Source organism: Pygocentrus nattereri, chromosome 14, assembly GCF_015220715.1.
Source record: "Pygocentrus nattereri isolate fPygNat1 chromosome 14, fPygNat1.pri, whole genome shotgun sequence".
NCBI lineage: Eukaryota > Metazoa > Chordata > Actinopteri > Characiformes > Serrasalmidae > Pygocentrus > Pygocentrus nattereri.
In genome coordinates this window covers 10949346-10965728 of record NC_051224.1, presented here as the reverse complement: position 1 = coordinate 10965728, position 16383 = coordinate 10949346, and the positions used below count along the sequence as shown (strand labels likewise).

General features: G+C 37.3%; 1 pseudogene; it reads right to left on the bottom strand.

Moving 5' to 3' along the window:
* Positions 1-251: 251 nt before the first annotated feature.
* LOC108412128 lies at positions 252-16261 on the bottom strand (annotated as a pseudogene).
* Between the last annotated feature and the right edge of the window lie 122 nt (positions 16262-16383).

Genomic DNA, 16383 nt, shown 5'->3' with positions numbered 1-16383 from the left:
CTCACTGATTTAAATGAAAAATAAAACTGCACCAATTTAACTAACTGACTGCATCTTCAGTTCAACAGCCTTGTATATGAGCTGACCTTAGCTGGTAAGTTTGGTCCTCCTTGACATTAAGTGCTGGTCCCTTTCTTGATGATGGGGTGTCATTCAAGAGTTGACAGACCTGTTCCACTATATCCATGTTCCTGAGTAAGCCAGCTCTATACTGCAGTCCATGCTGTGTCTCCATCTCCTCCTCTTCGGCATCAAGCCCCTGCTGTTCCTTTATGGCTGCTGGGCCTCTGGGCATGTGTAGAGTCAAACCTGGGAGGAAGTCCTGAGACATACCACGTGCAGATGAATGACAAATTTTTGGTAAAGTGTTTCTGTCTTCTACACAAAAGTTTAATTCACAAAACTGTGTATTTGTGGCTGTGTAAGACTGAAAGAGCGGAAGTCTGTGTCAGAGCACATAGAATTTGGATGACTGTGATAGGGTTTTCCTTTCACTCCAGCAGATTTTCCCTGCAGGCCTAGTTTATGACTCTTTCTTTGTACCTGCTTCTCCTGCAATTCCTGCAGCTGCTGCCTGCAAGTACGCTTGCACACCAACACATACAAACACACACACACACACACACACACACTAAACCACAGCAAATGCACCAGTTTAGGTAAACAAGCACTTCACATGTCATGTTTGAGTATATAATGTTTCCAGCATGTTTTTGAATGGAACTGGATACATGTTTCTCTACCTTGTACATTTCTCTTGGGCCTGAGAGGCAGCAGTCTCCTGGAACAGAGAGCTGCATTGTTTGAGGTACTTGTCATAGTCCACACTGTCTTGGCGGGGGAGGATCCTTCAGAAGCCTCTCAGGTGGTCATCTTTATACCTGAAGACTTGTTCCATTCTGCGTGCCTGTAGTTCCTGCTGATCTCCGCTCCTGAGGAAATAGGATCTCTACTGCAGACTTGAATACACCCAACTTTCAAATACATAATAGTCTAAATTGACACATCTGGGTCTTCAGTATGGGTAGTCCCATATTTTCATATTCTAACCCGTCTTTATAATCTCTGGCTAAGTAAGTATATTGTTGCTAATCTAGCATGCTGTTGTGAGAAAAAGTTTGTAATCCTTTGCAATTATCTAGATTTCTGCATTAATAGCTTCTAAAATGTCATTGGATTGTCATCTTAGTCATAATAATTAAAGATAAGATAAGATAAGATAAGATAAGATAAGATAAGATAAGATAAGATAAGATAAGATAAGATAATCCTTTATTAGTCCCACAGCGGGGAAATTCACAGTATTACAGCAGCAGCAGAGTAACAGGAGTAAGGCACTCAGTAGTAGAAACAGGAAACAGTATAAACATTATCAACATTATAAATAATAAAAATTAAAGCTAAATCTCTAGACTATTTACAACAAAATAAGGATAATAATAAAACAAAATAAGAGTTGCATATAAATCTGTATTGCACTTAGCCTATTGCACAATGAAAAATGTTCGCATTCTGAATGTAAGTGTATATTGTATTGTATGTGGTCTACTGGGAGCAGTGCTGGTTGTACAGTCTCACAGCAGCAGGAAGGAAGGACCTGCGATAGCGCTCCTTCACACACTTGGGGTGAAGGAGCCGGTCACTAAAGGAACTGCCCAGTGCTGCCAGAGTCTCACGCATGGGGTGGGAGTCGTTCTCCAGCATGGATGCTAGCTTGTTCAGCATCCTCCTTTCTCCCACCGCCTGCACTGGGTCTAGAGGAGTCCCTAGGACCGAGCCGGCCCTCCGGATCAGTTTGTCCAGTTTCTTCCTGTCTGCAGTGGAGATGCTGCCGCCCCAGCAGACCACTCCATAGAAGATGGCTGATGCCACCACTGTGTCGAAAAAGGTCCTCAGGAGTGGCCCCTGCACTCCAAATGACCTCAGTCTCCTGAGCAGGTAGAGTCTAAAGATAATCTTACTGTCTTAGCAAATGTCAAAAATGTAAACAAAAGCTTTTTGTAGTCGCTTATCAGTTCTATACATCAGTTAGGGGGTATTTTATCCATTATATACACTATATTCACTATACAAAACAGTTCAGCTCAGTTCATGTTTAGTTTTTGATGTGTTGCTTGAATGACCCGCTTCATGTTTGATTTTGGTGTTGATTTTTTTTTTTTTATTTTATGGAAATAGTAAGTCAAGCCCACTTCCAAATTAACTGATATGCCTAACTTTAATTACTCTCTTGTCAAGAGTTTATTATCCTGGAGGTTTACATACTTCTTCCATCAATGATAACTCTAATTGTCCAAATTATTTATTCAATAAAAATAAAGAAATCTAAACAGGACATTCAGATTTCATACAGAAATCAGACAACTTCTGAATTCATAAACTCTCACACAACTGTGTGTACAAGGCTGACGTTTCAGCCACTTCAGGCCTAAACCAGACATTTTTAATTCTACAACATACCTTATTGTTTGATTTATTCTATCAACTGTAAAAACATCTAGCTTCCTAGCATATCTTAACTTTTTAAATTTGGATTCAGTTCAGTGGTGCATACTTTAACACATGCCTAAAACAAGCACATGGTTGGTTTCTTCTACACTTAGGACTGGATTCATGCTTGTCTGCTAAGACAACTAGTCCATGTTTTACATAGAGCATGCAAATATGCAACTGCTTTTCTCTCTGTACTGACCCTTTTTGGAGGCCGGCTGAAGCCTCTTCTGTATGTGACATCTCTCCACTTCACTGGCTTTTTGCCTGTCACAGGCTCCCAGATTGACCAGAACCAGGGTGTCATATAATAGTTCATCTTTTACCTCCCTGTCAAGCCACGAGTCTGTGGTGAAGCTGGGTGAGTGGTTCACCTACACACACACATACACAAAACACCCACAAACATAGCCATGTACACTGTTGCTCTCAAGACAAAATCTTAATTTGTGTTTTTTTTATTCAATTTGAAAAACACCTGCTGCCAAAATTGTTTGAAAAAACATCTTTTACATTAACTTCCATTATAAGTTAGCAATGTTTTTTTTGCTTTTGTAAACATACGATTTTGGAGATAGAAGGTTTTGCTCAGATGGCACTAGACACAAAAAAAATAGATATACAATCTGTTAAAAATGTACTACATTGATGTGACGATGGAGATTCAACAGCACCATTAATAAGGTTAAAATCAATTATCAAATACAACAGTATGCTTTATGATGTGAAGCATCTGATGTACCTGGCTTGTAATTCAAAAACAGAAATATTTTTCTAATGTAGCACTATATAAAAAGAATGGAAACCACCCAGCACAAATAGTGTGTTCGCGAATTCTAAAGTTTACATGCTTAGACATATCAGTGGCCCATTGCATTTTCAGTATGCTACCCCCAGAACAAAGTATAATAATAACAACCAGGAAAGATACACGATGAAGGCTAGCTACAGAGAGATGGGGGAAAAATCTCTAAAAAGCATTTTGGGGGCCTGCATGATTAAAAAAAAAAAGTTACTTAAATATTGTGGGGGATGCCACTGTGGTTGGAGTCTAGGATTGAATTTAGTTCCCAGTCCAGCCCTGCTTTATAGGTTATACCAAGGTGATTTACAGAACTTCACTTATTTCTCAACTTACAGTTTAAACCTCAGATTTTTCCCAGAGCTTCACTGCATGGATTTATTCAAGGATGCATGGATGAACTTGAGTGAGAAGCTGCAACATACATGCTTTTTTAAGGCACCGTGAAAAAAAACTACAGAAGGCACGAAAGTGACAATAAAATGCATAAGCAAATTATAATGTGATCTGCTATGTGTTGCATGTATGAGTACACACTTCATTAAGTACACCTCCTTGTATTTACATTCTTTGTCCATTTTATCAGCTCCACTTACCATAAATGAGCACCTTGTATATACAGTAATTACAGACTGTAGTCCATCTGTTTCTCTGTATACATTTTTAAGCCCCTTTTAGCCTGTTCTTCAGGGGCGAAGACCACCACAGAAGTATCATTTTGGTTGTGGATCATTCTCAGCACAGATGCAGTATTGCAGTGGTTCATGTGTCGGAAACAGCAGCGTTGCTGGTGTCCTAATTTTTCTCTGATTATGATGTTGTCTGTGTGACTTTTAGACGTCCTCAGCTCAGAAAAATATAATTTGACATTACAAGAATGTCACTTTCTCACTTTATTCTATCCCAGCCTATATAATTCAGCAGGGTTATGATAATGTTGACCGGTAAAAATAAACAAACATACCAAACAAAACAAAAAAAAAATACTAATAGGGTACTACATACTGGTGCTTCGCATGAATGACACTTTGTGTCCTTGTTCAGCCAACAGCTGTCTTTAGCCTGTCTTAGGGAAAACAGTAGTTTGAATCCTATGGTCAAGATTCAAAACCAAAAGCTTGGTTTATTGCTTTTACAGTGTATGTTACACTTCTGTGTGAAGTTTCTCAAGTCACATTTGTGTACTCTAATTTTGAATCAGCCCAAAATAATCAGATGAAATTGAATCATGGTAAAAGATAAAGACAGCACCCACTTCTTTTAGTTACTGTTGTAATGAACATCAAAACTTACATCTCAGGATTCCTGGTAGCATCTGTATACTTATGCTAAAACATAGACAGGAGTACATGGAGTCATACATGTTTAAGAACTAACAATACAACTATACTATACTAACAGTACGCTATTTTGGATTCCAGAAATTGTGTTTACATGTATCAGACCAGGAAAACCTTTTTAGCAACTGGAAGATAAAGCGGCAGGTTTTCAGGTCTAATAAGCTTGAACTAAGAACAAAGAAAAGAGCACTTTCAGATGAGCTAATGCAAAAGCTATTACTGGAAGTAGTCGGGGCATCTGAGGAGAGGCAGAGGAGAACTTAAATGCAAGCAAGTTTAGCTTGCATAACTTCCATGAAAACATAGAAACAAGAGTGCAGTATATGCAGTACACAGAATGTTTTTAAATCCCAAATGCATCATCCTGACCAACCCATCCTGTTTTAATATGACTATTTTATCAAGCTTCTGTCAACAGCTGACTCAGCTGATCTTAACTTTGTTCTGTACCACTGTTAGAAATCACATTAAAATAGGTGGTCAAATACAGTAATCCAGATAAAGTTTATCTTACTTTAATGCTAGATTAAGTCTATCTGTTATTAGTTTTGATGCTGAGCTAAAAATGTTGATCTTGAAAAGAGTTTATCCCAAACTCTTTCAGCTTCAAGAATGAAATAAAAAATAAAAATATCATCTTTTTCGCTATCCCTGCTTGACAGAGGAAGCGGCCCTTAGAAACTACTTTGCATGGCTGAACGGTGTGATAATCTTTATTTTGCAAATGGTTAATTGTTACCTAAAGAATTTTATAGTGAGATTTACACCACTAAAACACCCAATGTGGACATACCACCCACAGACATACCCTCAGCCCACCTCCAATAGCCATGGTTTGACACGATGGTCCAGCATTACGTCGAAGGCGAGCAGCTCAAAGCAGGCCCCAGCTGGGTTAACTGCATGCCAGGGGAAGCAGAAGTGGTAGTTGTGACAGAGTAGGTACTGTGCTGAGATCAGTGCTTTAATCACCACATCTTCAATATCTGCCCATAGCTTTACTGTGTCACACTTCATCTCTTCCAGCAGGCGCCTTTTAGGCAAAAGTCATCTGCGACTGCTGATCAGGAACCATCAGCTGTATATAAGGGGCATGGGGGTGTGGCCTTGCCTTCAGAAAACAATCTTTTATGACTATGCTAATTAATGACTGCATGGAAAGGGAAGAGCTAATCATAGATCTTAGCAGGTCTCAACAGAATAACAGATAAGTATACCACTTGAGTGTCTTAGTTGAACATGGACATTCAAAGACTTTTATTCCAATTCCTGATAAGTCTACCCAGGCAAATGGATAGGTTGCATGTTTTGTTCATTGTTATACATTATAGTAATTAAACCACAAGGTTATGCAAGGGTGAAATAAAGGCCAATTGCATTCTGTCATGCAATGACAATTAGATCAACAAAGCTGAACTTAACTTTTGCTGCCTGCATTGTCAAATCGCACAAAGTTCTCTCTGTTGTTGTTGATTGCATAGTTTGTCAAGTGCATGCAAACATCATGCTGGAAGAGAGAAAAAAAGAGAAAGAAAGAGACAGCAAGTGATGACTGTGTATGATGAATCTATATGGTAGCTAATATTATGCTTTATGGGGCAGTAAAACCTACAATTGTGGTCTGTGTAAACTGTAGCTTTTAAAAAACTGTAAAGGACAGATATAGACAGTGACAGACAGTGTGTTGAAACCTGACCGTCTCACTGCTACAGTCTCTGAACCTCTCATAAATAACTGCATAAAAAGTTCTGACATTCTTTAGTGCTGATCAGTCATTATCCTTCTTCATGCGCCTTCCTTTATCTACATGGAAATTTGGGCTTTGACTATTTCCAGAAGTCACTCAAGATTCTCTACTATTATTAAATTGCTTTCTAAATAAAAAGTGACCCTTGATTTTTCTATCATTCTATGTACCTTAAGGACAATAATTAAAATCTACAATAAATAGTCAAATTTATAATTCAATAGGTAACATATTAAAAAGTAACATAAAGCATAGTTTGTAAATTTTGGAAAAATGTTTAAATAACAAGTTACATTACAGCAAAACTGGAGTGAAATAAATGAACTGGCAAGTGCTCCACAAAAAAACAAATAGGGCCTAAATTTATTACCTTCTCAAAATGTCTAACTGCAATGTACATGCTTTCAAAACATCAGCCTTTTAGGTTCCACTCAATTTATTTATTTATTTATTTTTTTGCACTAAATTGCACAGTACTATCCATCCATCCATCCATTTTCTAAGCCGCTTCTCCGTCATTTTATGTCTATTGATTTTCAATATGCTCTTTTTTCACACTACCTAAACGATGTCTTAATATGGAAACACTGTTGTTCATCTTTTTCTAATTGCCTCTTTCTTCATAAGCCTGTGTATATTCTACGTCTCACCATGTTGCTGTGTTTGGGGTAGCAGTACTGGTTGGTACAGCAGTGAGCCAGGCCATCCTCATAAAGAAATACCTGCAAAGAGTCAATCAATGTCACCAGGCCATAGATACGCAAGTCAAACTTGAAGCCATCAATGAGAAATGGCTGTAAAGAAACATTTAGAAAGTTTGTATGGAAATATCTAAAACACAGACAGATGACACAGATTTCAATTTAAATCAGAAGGAGTTCTGGAGTTTTCAAGCTTACATACTGCATGTTTTGTTACTACAATGATTTTATTAATTTAACTTTAAAGAATTAAAATAGCCTTTTTATTAGGTACCCACAGTACCAGTTTGTCTAAGTCATTTGTTTACATGCCAGAATACAATATGTTTATAGTAACTTATTTGAGATGACGTATATGTGATTATTCATGCATTATTAACATTCGTGACATGTCTCAAAATTACACAAACTGCCATTAAGTACTTAATAGAAATGAAAAACATAGTTTTAAAACTTCAAGTATTTCATTGCATACATTTTTCACCCGAGTTTGAGTTCTTATCTTGATTTTGGTTTATTAACGTAGGCAATGTACTATAATATTACATTGACATATGCTTTATAAACAAAGTTCTTGTCTGATATAGAAAAATGTTATATTGGTATTAATTACAGATAGAGTTTCAATTTCAACTTTTATTCTGAATAAAATTGTATTAATTTCCTCTGTGCCAATTATGACTACATGAAGGTCTTTTATTTGGAATTAATTTGGAATTGTTATTAGATAACATTAATACTAGTAGATATTAGACTACTAACGCTGATAACGTATTTTTTTCGTATGGTGCAATACCAGTATAAGAGCCATAAAGATCAGAGTATACAGAATGCTCACTTTCCATCCAATGACCATCAGGATGACCTTACCCTGAATATGTAGTCCTGGCAAATCATGTGCTGTCCAGGCTCAATATCCCTCCTGCATTTGGTGAGAAAGATCCCACGGCCTTGCAACCTGTGTCCGGTTTGCAGATGTAGGTCTTTTGATTTTTACCCCTACTGTAGGCTTGAAAGTCACTGTAACTGAAGAAGAAGAAAATGTTTCCTCCATTGCCCCCAAAAACATAGAATGCAGATCATTCCATACTCAGTAGTTGAGTGAAAATTTAAATGACAGTAGAATATATGCAACAAAAACAAAAAAAACTAAAACAAACTAACAAACAAAAAACAAAACAAACAAACCCATGATTAATGCAAAGTGAATACAGAAAGAATGGTATAATACATAGTACAGAAACAGCCATGCAGACCCAGAGCACATAAACCAGCTCACATACTCTCTCTGCTGGTAAGCACCAGGTCTCTGGAAAGATGTTGTACTCTTTGGGAAAATGCTTCAACATTCGATTCATATTGTGTGCCAACATGAAAGTGGTTGATTTTCTGTAGAGAGGAATCAACATCCAACCAACAAACTATGAAATGTGTCTGATGTAAAAGTAATTCTATGCTTTAAAGAAAAAGATTCTGTATCACATGATAATGTACCTTTCTATATTAACGCTAAAATTGAAATTAGATTTAGCACCACACTTAAGAAAAGACCTAAAAACAATAGATATCAAGTAAGTTTCAATGCAACAGTGTCTGCTGAGACCAAATCTATTAGATCATCCAAGTCTGATTCCTGTTGGTGCTCTGCACGGAACTTGCTACTGTGCCTGGAGCTGTGTGAATACTGTCTATAGTTCAGTGAAGAATGCATCGATCCATGACATATCTGATCAATTTTCATGTCCACAAGGTGCTCCAGAGAGACTGATAGGTCTGTCAGGTACAAAGTCCAGTCCTCGCCATCTAGTACTTCTTTCAGACCACACCTACAAGCTGCATGTCAAACTGATAAAAACAGAGAAATAACCAATAAAAAAACATAATGATGAGTGTTCTACCCCAAAAGATCTGAACCATCCCCATTGTTAGCCAGGTCTGAGTGCTGCAACTGCAAAGATCGGTGGGTCACATTTACTAAAACTTAGTAACAACTATAAACAAAGAGTTTTTTTTTAAAAGTCAGAGCTACAGTGGCCCCAAGGTATTTGAACCTTTGTGCCATACTTTAAAATGTCTCAGATTAACTGTGTTGGGAAACAAAATAACAAAGGGGCATTTACTTTAAACAGGCCATTACAAGACTGAAATTCTGCTCAAGTATTCTTTCAAAATGCAGATGATGTGTTTAAGATTGTTATCATCTGAGAAGTTTATTTGCAGATTTCTGCAGATTTGCATCCAAAAATGTGAGTTCATAATCCCATCACTGAACACAAGCCCACCAGCACCAATGTAAGAAAAACATCCCCCAGAATTTGACATCTCAACCTCTATGCTTTACACTTCCCTCGCTGTGCAGTCTTGTTAGAATTCTTCTGCAGGCTTTCTCTACACAAAAAGTCTACCATCAGTTTGATGTTATGATAAAAGCATTTCACTGAAACAAGTCTCATTTTGGCAAACATATTGTTAAGCACCTGAAATAACTTCATTATAGTTTACCAATGTTACAGTGGTTCAAAATGTCCTAATACCGTTTATAGTCCCTGTACACTAGGTGTTGGTAATGCATTTTTCTTAAATAAATATAAAGAATATGTCAAGTCAATCAGTTTCATTCAACAATTATGAGACAGTGCAACTTCATATGCATGCTATACAGGGTAGTATCTGGCCTGTGTTTTTGTTATGTTCTGCTGACTGCTAGAATAAAAACACTATGATGTAATTTATGTACTCTTATAACATGACATCAGCAATCAGAAACCTGATATGCAAAAGTAATGTTTAATAGCTGCAATGCAGCTAAACAGCCACAGTGAACAGTTTCACAGGCACAAGGCATGGTCTGGACTATGTACATAGGAGAAATGACAGCTTCATTTCAAGTTGAGGTTTTCAGAATTACCACTTCATTATGGAATTCAGCATATGAAGGATTCAAAAACTTTTATTTGCACCTCAGCGAAGGCTACATGGCAACAGGTCAGCAAGCGTCTTAGGAGCATCACTGATGTACCAGAGGAAAAAGATTAAATTGGCACATTTACAAAATGCACAAGTGGATTATGGAAACAGACACATGATCAGGATTAATAAATCTACCAGAACTTAAAAAAAAGGTTCACCATGTAAACAGCCATCCAACTGTGGACAAATTAAAATTGTATTAAATTATTGGCTCAGGAAAAACAATTAATACTTTTAACCTATTATATGACTTTCTGTAATGAACAAGGGTACAAATGTCTGACTGTTGTAGTTACTGAAATCCAAGCATTTGAATCCTATTCTTAAAAGGAACATCTTGCCAAATTCAGTACCACTTTACTGCATGTCAGTTCATAAGGTTAAACGACACCTACATGAGCCCTTTATGACTACTGACATAAACGTACATAAACATTTATAAACACATATTCTAATAGGAAGGTTGAATTTTCCAGGTTTGATATCAAGTTGATAAAACATCGATCTCAGATGACAATAATTTTTTACACTTTCTGGGGTGAAAAGACCCCACTGTATGTCACAGTAAAACAATGCTGAGAATATGACATAGCTTGCTATTTGAGGCTGGTTGAAAAAACATATTTTTTTGTGGTCCTGAGATTTATTTTGAGTTTCATTTTACCATTTCTAAGATTTAAGTTATGTCATATCATCAGCATAAAGCACACAATGCTACAAAGTCAGTTTTTTGTAACTTGCTATGTCATTTCACCCCAAAAGTACATGACACAACTCAATGCTAGAAAAATACAATAGTTTAAGGTTGACAAAAGCAGCCTTTACAAAAGACACTTTTAATAAATATTCACGTAGTAGCTTTATGAACGCTGTCCTACAGTAAAGTGACATCCAAAATTCTAATATGGTGGCTGACATCAGATACAGTCAAATTGTAACATTAGTCTAGTCTGGATATTTTTTCATCTACATCTGCAGACATGTTACATTTATCAGTCTTCTAGTTGTACAGGTTATGTGTTTAATTTTGGCTTGATTAAATACCTGTCTTATCCATGGAATACCTATTTTATCTCTACATCTATCAGTATATCTTTCTCTCTATTATTATTATAATCCTGCTCTAAATAAAAACACAAATTATAGCTTCAAACAGCAACATGTGTGTGTGTTGTGCATATGCCTGTGGGTACTGTGTTATTCAGAATGCACCGAGTGTTTTTCTGTGGCTGTGTACTGTGGTTGCCCATGTGTGTTAAAATGCAAGGGTTTCCATGTTATCGGCATATGCTGTGAAATGGCAGGGGAGCTGAAGTGTGTAGGAGACACAGTAAGTTAAACACACCACTGGCTCTGAATACAGAGCAGTCAGTCTGTGCACACAGCCTGCCAACAAGACATGCCACACTTTTATTGGCCTCCACAGACACAGAGTATGCCCAGGGTCCTAAAGGCTATTGATTTACTTTTGGCTTATGTTCTATTCACTGTTGGTGCAGTGAGAATGTTAATATGAGTACATTACGTTTGATTGAATATGACCTGCTGTGACAGCAGAATCAAAAATTCACTGTAATCAAAACCATATGATATATATTTTAAATTGGGGGGAGGGGTGGGGGCACAATCAGAATCTGATAAAAACTGAATCACCCACTTTTTGCTACAATCAGTCAGCATTGTATGATTTTGGACCAATTGTTGTTTTGCAGTTTTACGAGTTATTTGAGCCAAGCAAGTGCACTAGCACTGTACCTGTATAATTATGTATGAGTCATTGTGCTAAACAATTTTTAATACAGAAACAATTTCTCCTTCATTCATGCTGCCAAAATCACTATTTCAAATGGCTGTTCTTCCGCTCCCACATTATGGTGACTGTCATGCAAAGATGCACTTCAAAAGTTTGATGTTCTTTATCATTCTGCTATCCGTTTTGTCACAAATGCCCCTTTTAGAACTCATCATTGCTCTGTTTACTCTCTTGTTAATTGACTCTCCTCACACACTCTTCACAATATACAGTGGTTTACATTAATTTTTTAGACTCTTCTAGGTCAGATGCCCCCCTATTTACCAATTCTTATACAGCAGCATGTGCTAAGTATAAGACCAGGTCTTCTCTTTACATTGAACTTAAAAGTCCCTAAAACAAACACCTCTAATGGCTCCTCATCACTTCAGTCTGCTGCAGCACACAATTGGAATACACTACAAAAACACTGAAAATTTTGATTTCTAATTTTAAGAACTATATAAAGGACATTTTTATTGATACTTGTACCTGTTTCTCTGCTATGCGATTATTTTAGGCCTATTGTGCATCCATTGCAAGTGTTTTCATTTTTGGTATTTGTCATTTAATGTTGTCATTTTATCAGCTTGTGCGCTGCTCTCCAATTGTACTTTTATCCCACTTTTGTAATTCCCTTTTCCTAAAAGTGGCTTCTGCTGCTTGGCAGACCTTAAAGACCTGCCTTATTAAATTAAACACTAAATTAAAAAATGGCCAACTGCCATTTGCATTTGATGTAACAATTTATTTGATTCATGTTTTGTTTAAAAATTTAAAACATCAATTTCACCCATTCAAGAGAAAATGATGTTATTTATGTTGCTTGAGTAATAAAAAGTACTAGCACTAGTGTGTTTCATGTGTTCACTCACCACACAGTGCAGGCTTCAAGCATTTAAATATATTTAAATAAATAAATAGAATTGTTAAAAAAAACAATCATCTCTCCACAGACCTGGCTATGAAGACACTGGAATCAACCAAAGTGTTCATGATTGGTGCATCTCTATTTTAAATGCATGAAAGTACAATCCCGACCACTGAACTTATCAACTTCATTTACAGACTGTGAAAAGGACTGTGGGAGAGATGATGCTAATGACAGTGTAACAGGGGTGAAAGATATATCAGCATAAATGTGAGTAACCGTGTGATATGGTATGTTATGGTATGATATGCGTTTTTCCATGTTGTGGACACTGCTATGTCATTGCACTGTGTAGCTTAATGTGGAAATGGCAGTAACACTCTTCCTTACCTAAAATTGTGCATAAATAGGAATATGAAGAAGCTAACAGACCGTGTGTGTCAAAAAGCATTGAAGTTGTGCTCTCACTGCACTTAAACAGGTTATTTATATATTTGGAATGGCTTTCAAAATTAATTTATTCATTCCTTCACTTATTTGTTTGTTTAAATTAATTTGATTAATTTATTTACTGTGTTTAATTTGTCATGATGTCATATTGTCAATTTCCATTGATATTAGAAAACACTGTGATATAAATTTCAGCTCATATGGCTGACCCCACAATGGAAGTAGCTCAGATGCATTCCAGGTTGCAATATTCCCTGTGCTAAATTCTGTAATTTTGTGTTATTATTGGAGCCATACACTGTGTTTTTGAGCACAGTTTACACCACATATACTGTGAATACACAGCTCCATATTTATTCAGGACAAGTGCATGCTTAGAGGAGCTTTCTTACCTCCCTAAAACCCAAAATATGATGGATTTGATTCCATTCTTCGCAAACAATGAAGTATAAACAAGCATCTTCTATGAATTTGTATGGGGTAAAAACTATCCCCTCAACTGTAACACAAATCAGTAAACTAGGCCATCATTTTGGTGTTCTGAAACCAGTCTCTTTAAAAAATGTTAGCTTGCTTAATGAAAACCCAAATGAACTCCACTGATCTCTTAGAGACATAGGAGAAACTTAATATTACAAGGATAAAGTTAACACATTATAAATGCAACCATATAAATGTATTTATTGATTGCAGATAATAAAAAAAAGACTAATTCTGACCCCTAGTTATATGTAACATAAACCTTTACAACATTCATTTGACAGTTAATTATCTTACTATGGCTCACTGTTAATCACAAGACACTCACCGCTCTCATATTTGCAGTTCATGAAGTTGATTGACAGTCATCTGAAAGAGAGACAAGACATGGACAGCGCACCCTCAACTCTATGAAACAGTAGGTTAAGAGCCTGAACAACATCCTAAACAAAATAAGATTAGTAGTACAGAGTCAAAATGTAGAGCGAGTATAATGAGAATCAGTACAACTGTGCTACTGATTAAATACATGCTATAAAAGTATTCAAGGTAAAGTCTATCATTCATTCCACACAGCTGCTGCTCTTGCTTGCTCAGACAGTAATAATTAGTGACTGGGCGTTAGTAGTAGTTGAAAATCCAAACTGACCAAAAACATGATTAAAATAATAAAATACAGCCTTACACAGTGAGCACTAACCAATGTCAGGCATACAGTGACTTATTATATAGAATTAACCCTCCCCCCCAAAGGAAATTTTATTTTCAATTGCCATTTATGTCCTGCATGGTTGAAAATAACATGAAAACTGGAGCAGGGGAAAATTCGTCTTGCTGTTTGATGCCCATTCATACTGTCTCTCATGCCACCTACTGGCCAACATAATACACTTCCACAAGCTTAGCGGCCACAGCCCAGTTTTCCATAATTGGCTTCAAAACCAGAATTCAGAGTGTAGAATTATACCTGTTTCTGGGTCAAATGATAAATGCTCTTTTTCTGTAGCTTTTAAAGACAAACCACCAACTCCAGACACCAGGAGAAAATGAAATTTATGGGGCAGAATGACTGAACAAACAGGTAAAGTAAAGAAATAAAAACATTGGGCAGCATGGAGAGAAAGAGTGAAGAGTGAAGAAAGGTGAAGTCAGCAAACTCAGCAGAGGAACATAGAAATCAATCCGCATAGAATAAAGATATTCTATACTCAAAAAAAAAATCTCAACATAAAACTGTTGAGCGTATCACATTGTGATCAGGCCTCTGTAAAAATCATACACCCTGACAATAATTAAGCAGAGGGCAATTTGACTTTCCATGGTTGGGGAAGAGACTCTTAAAAAGGGCCGGCTCTTGTAAACAGCATCAGAGGGAGCTCATTCAGACGGACCTGCATCGTTCACATGGCGCTTATTACTCGTTCCCCAACTGTTAAGCCCTCTCTCCGTGCAGTAAAAAAAGGTGTGCACCACACAGCGCAGTAAAGAAATCCGCAATAAACAGCCTTTGTCGGAGCTACATAAGAGGCCGGGCTTTAACTCTGCTTCCACAGAGTCCTTCAGCAGGGCCTGAATGTCATGGGGAATGTCAGATATTTTAATAGGGAAATGCTATTCAGTGGGCACCAAAAGATGCTCTTCAGCCTTATAAGAAAGACACCAATAATCAGAAAGCTCTAACCATCATATAACCTGCATAGGTGCAATAGATGCACTCATAATCAACTAATTTTTAGTTACAATCTACAATTTAAGCATTACACCACAGAATTTGAGTAACTACTGTACTACACTATTAATACAAAGTACACACCAATAAAATATGTCTATCAAACTGATCACTGCACGTTTTTGTCCCTAATCAAGCTGATGCCTCCCAAGGCGAAACCCCAGATGCCACCCCGTAGCTGCCTAGTCTTATTTAGGGAAGCGAGGCCTTAACTAGGTGCAGACATCAAAAGTGGACTAATAAACAAGGTAGGTTTGTGAGACTGCTACCCCAGATGTAGCTTTCATCATTCGTGCGGTTCTGGGGACCCCAGGGGGGTCAGGAGAGAGAAGGATGCTTGACGCTGGATCGGTTTTTATAGACAGGTACTGTAATCGGAGAGGCGCACTCCTGCCTGCTACACCGTCGACCACTGTCTTTACACACACACAGCTGCCCATAACCCATGTCTGCCTCCAGGCTTGAGACCCCAACCACCCTCTGCTCACGACCTCCCTCACTTTCCATTCTACAGACTGGACGAATCAGCAACAGACTTGACAGATTTGATACAATAACATGTCCATAAGTGAGTGTCTTGTAAGAACAGTTGCAGTAATGTAATAATGCATTAATCGCATAGTGTATTTAGAGTTTTGTTTTAGTCAGAGGCAAATATCCCAATCACTGGAGAATATGGATCACAAGTGCGGACTGTCTCAAGACAGTCCCTTCCACGACCTCTTTTTCTTTTTCTTTTTCTCTTGGAGTTCGCCTTCTCCAGTGGTTTGGTTGGACAAACACTATTCTGGTCCTGCCCACTATCCTGCTCCCCCTCTGCTGTGGGCCCATAGTCAGACAACTTCAGCAAGGCTGATTGCTCACTTAGACATTCCTGAGTAGAATTCATCTTGAACAACACAAAAAATTAAGAAAATGAAATAGTGGACATGTAGAGACACATTAACATCTTCCCAAGGTGAATATGAGGCATTTATTGCATGTTTTGGCACTTCTTTCACTTCTCACATT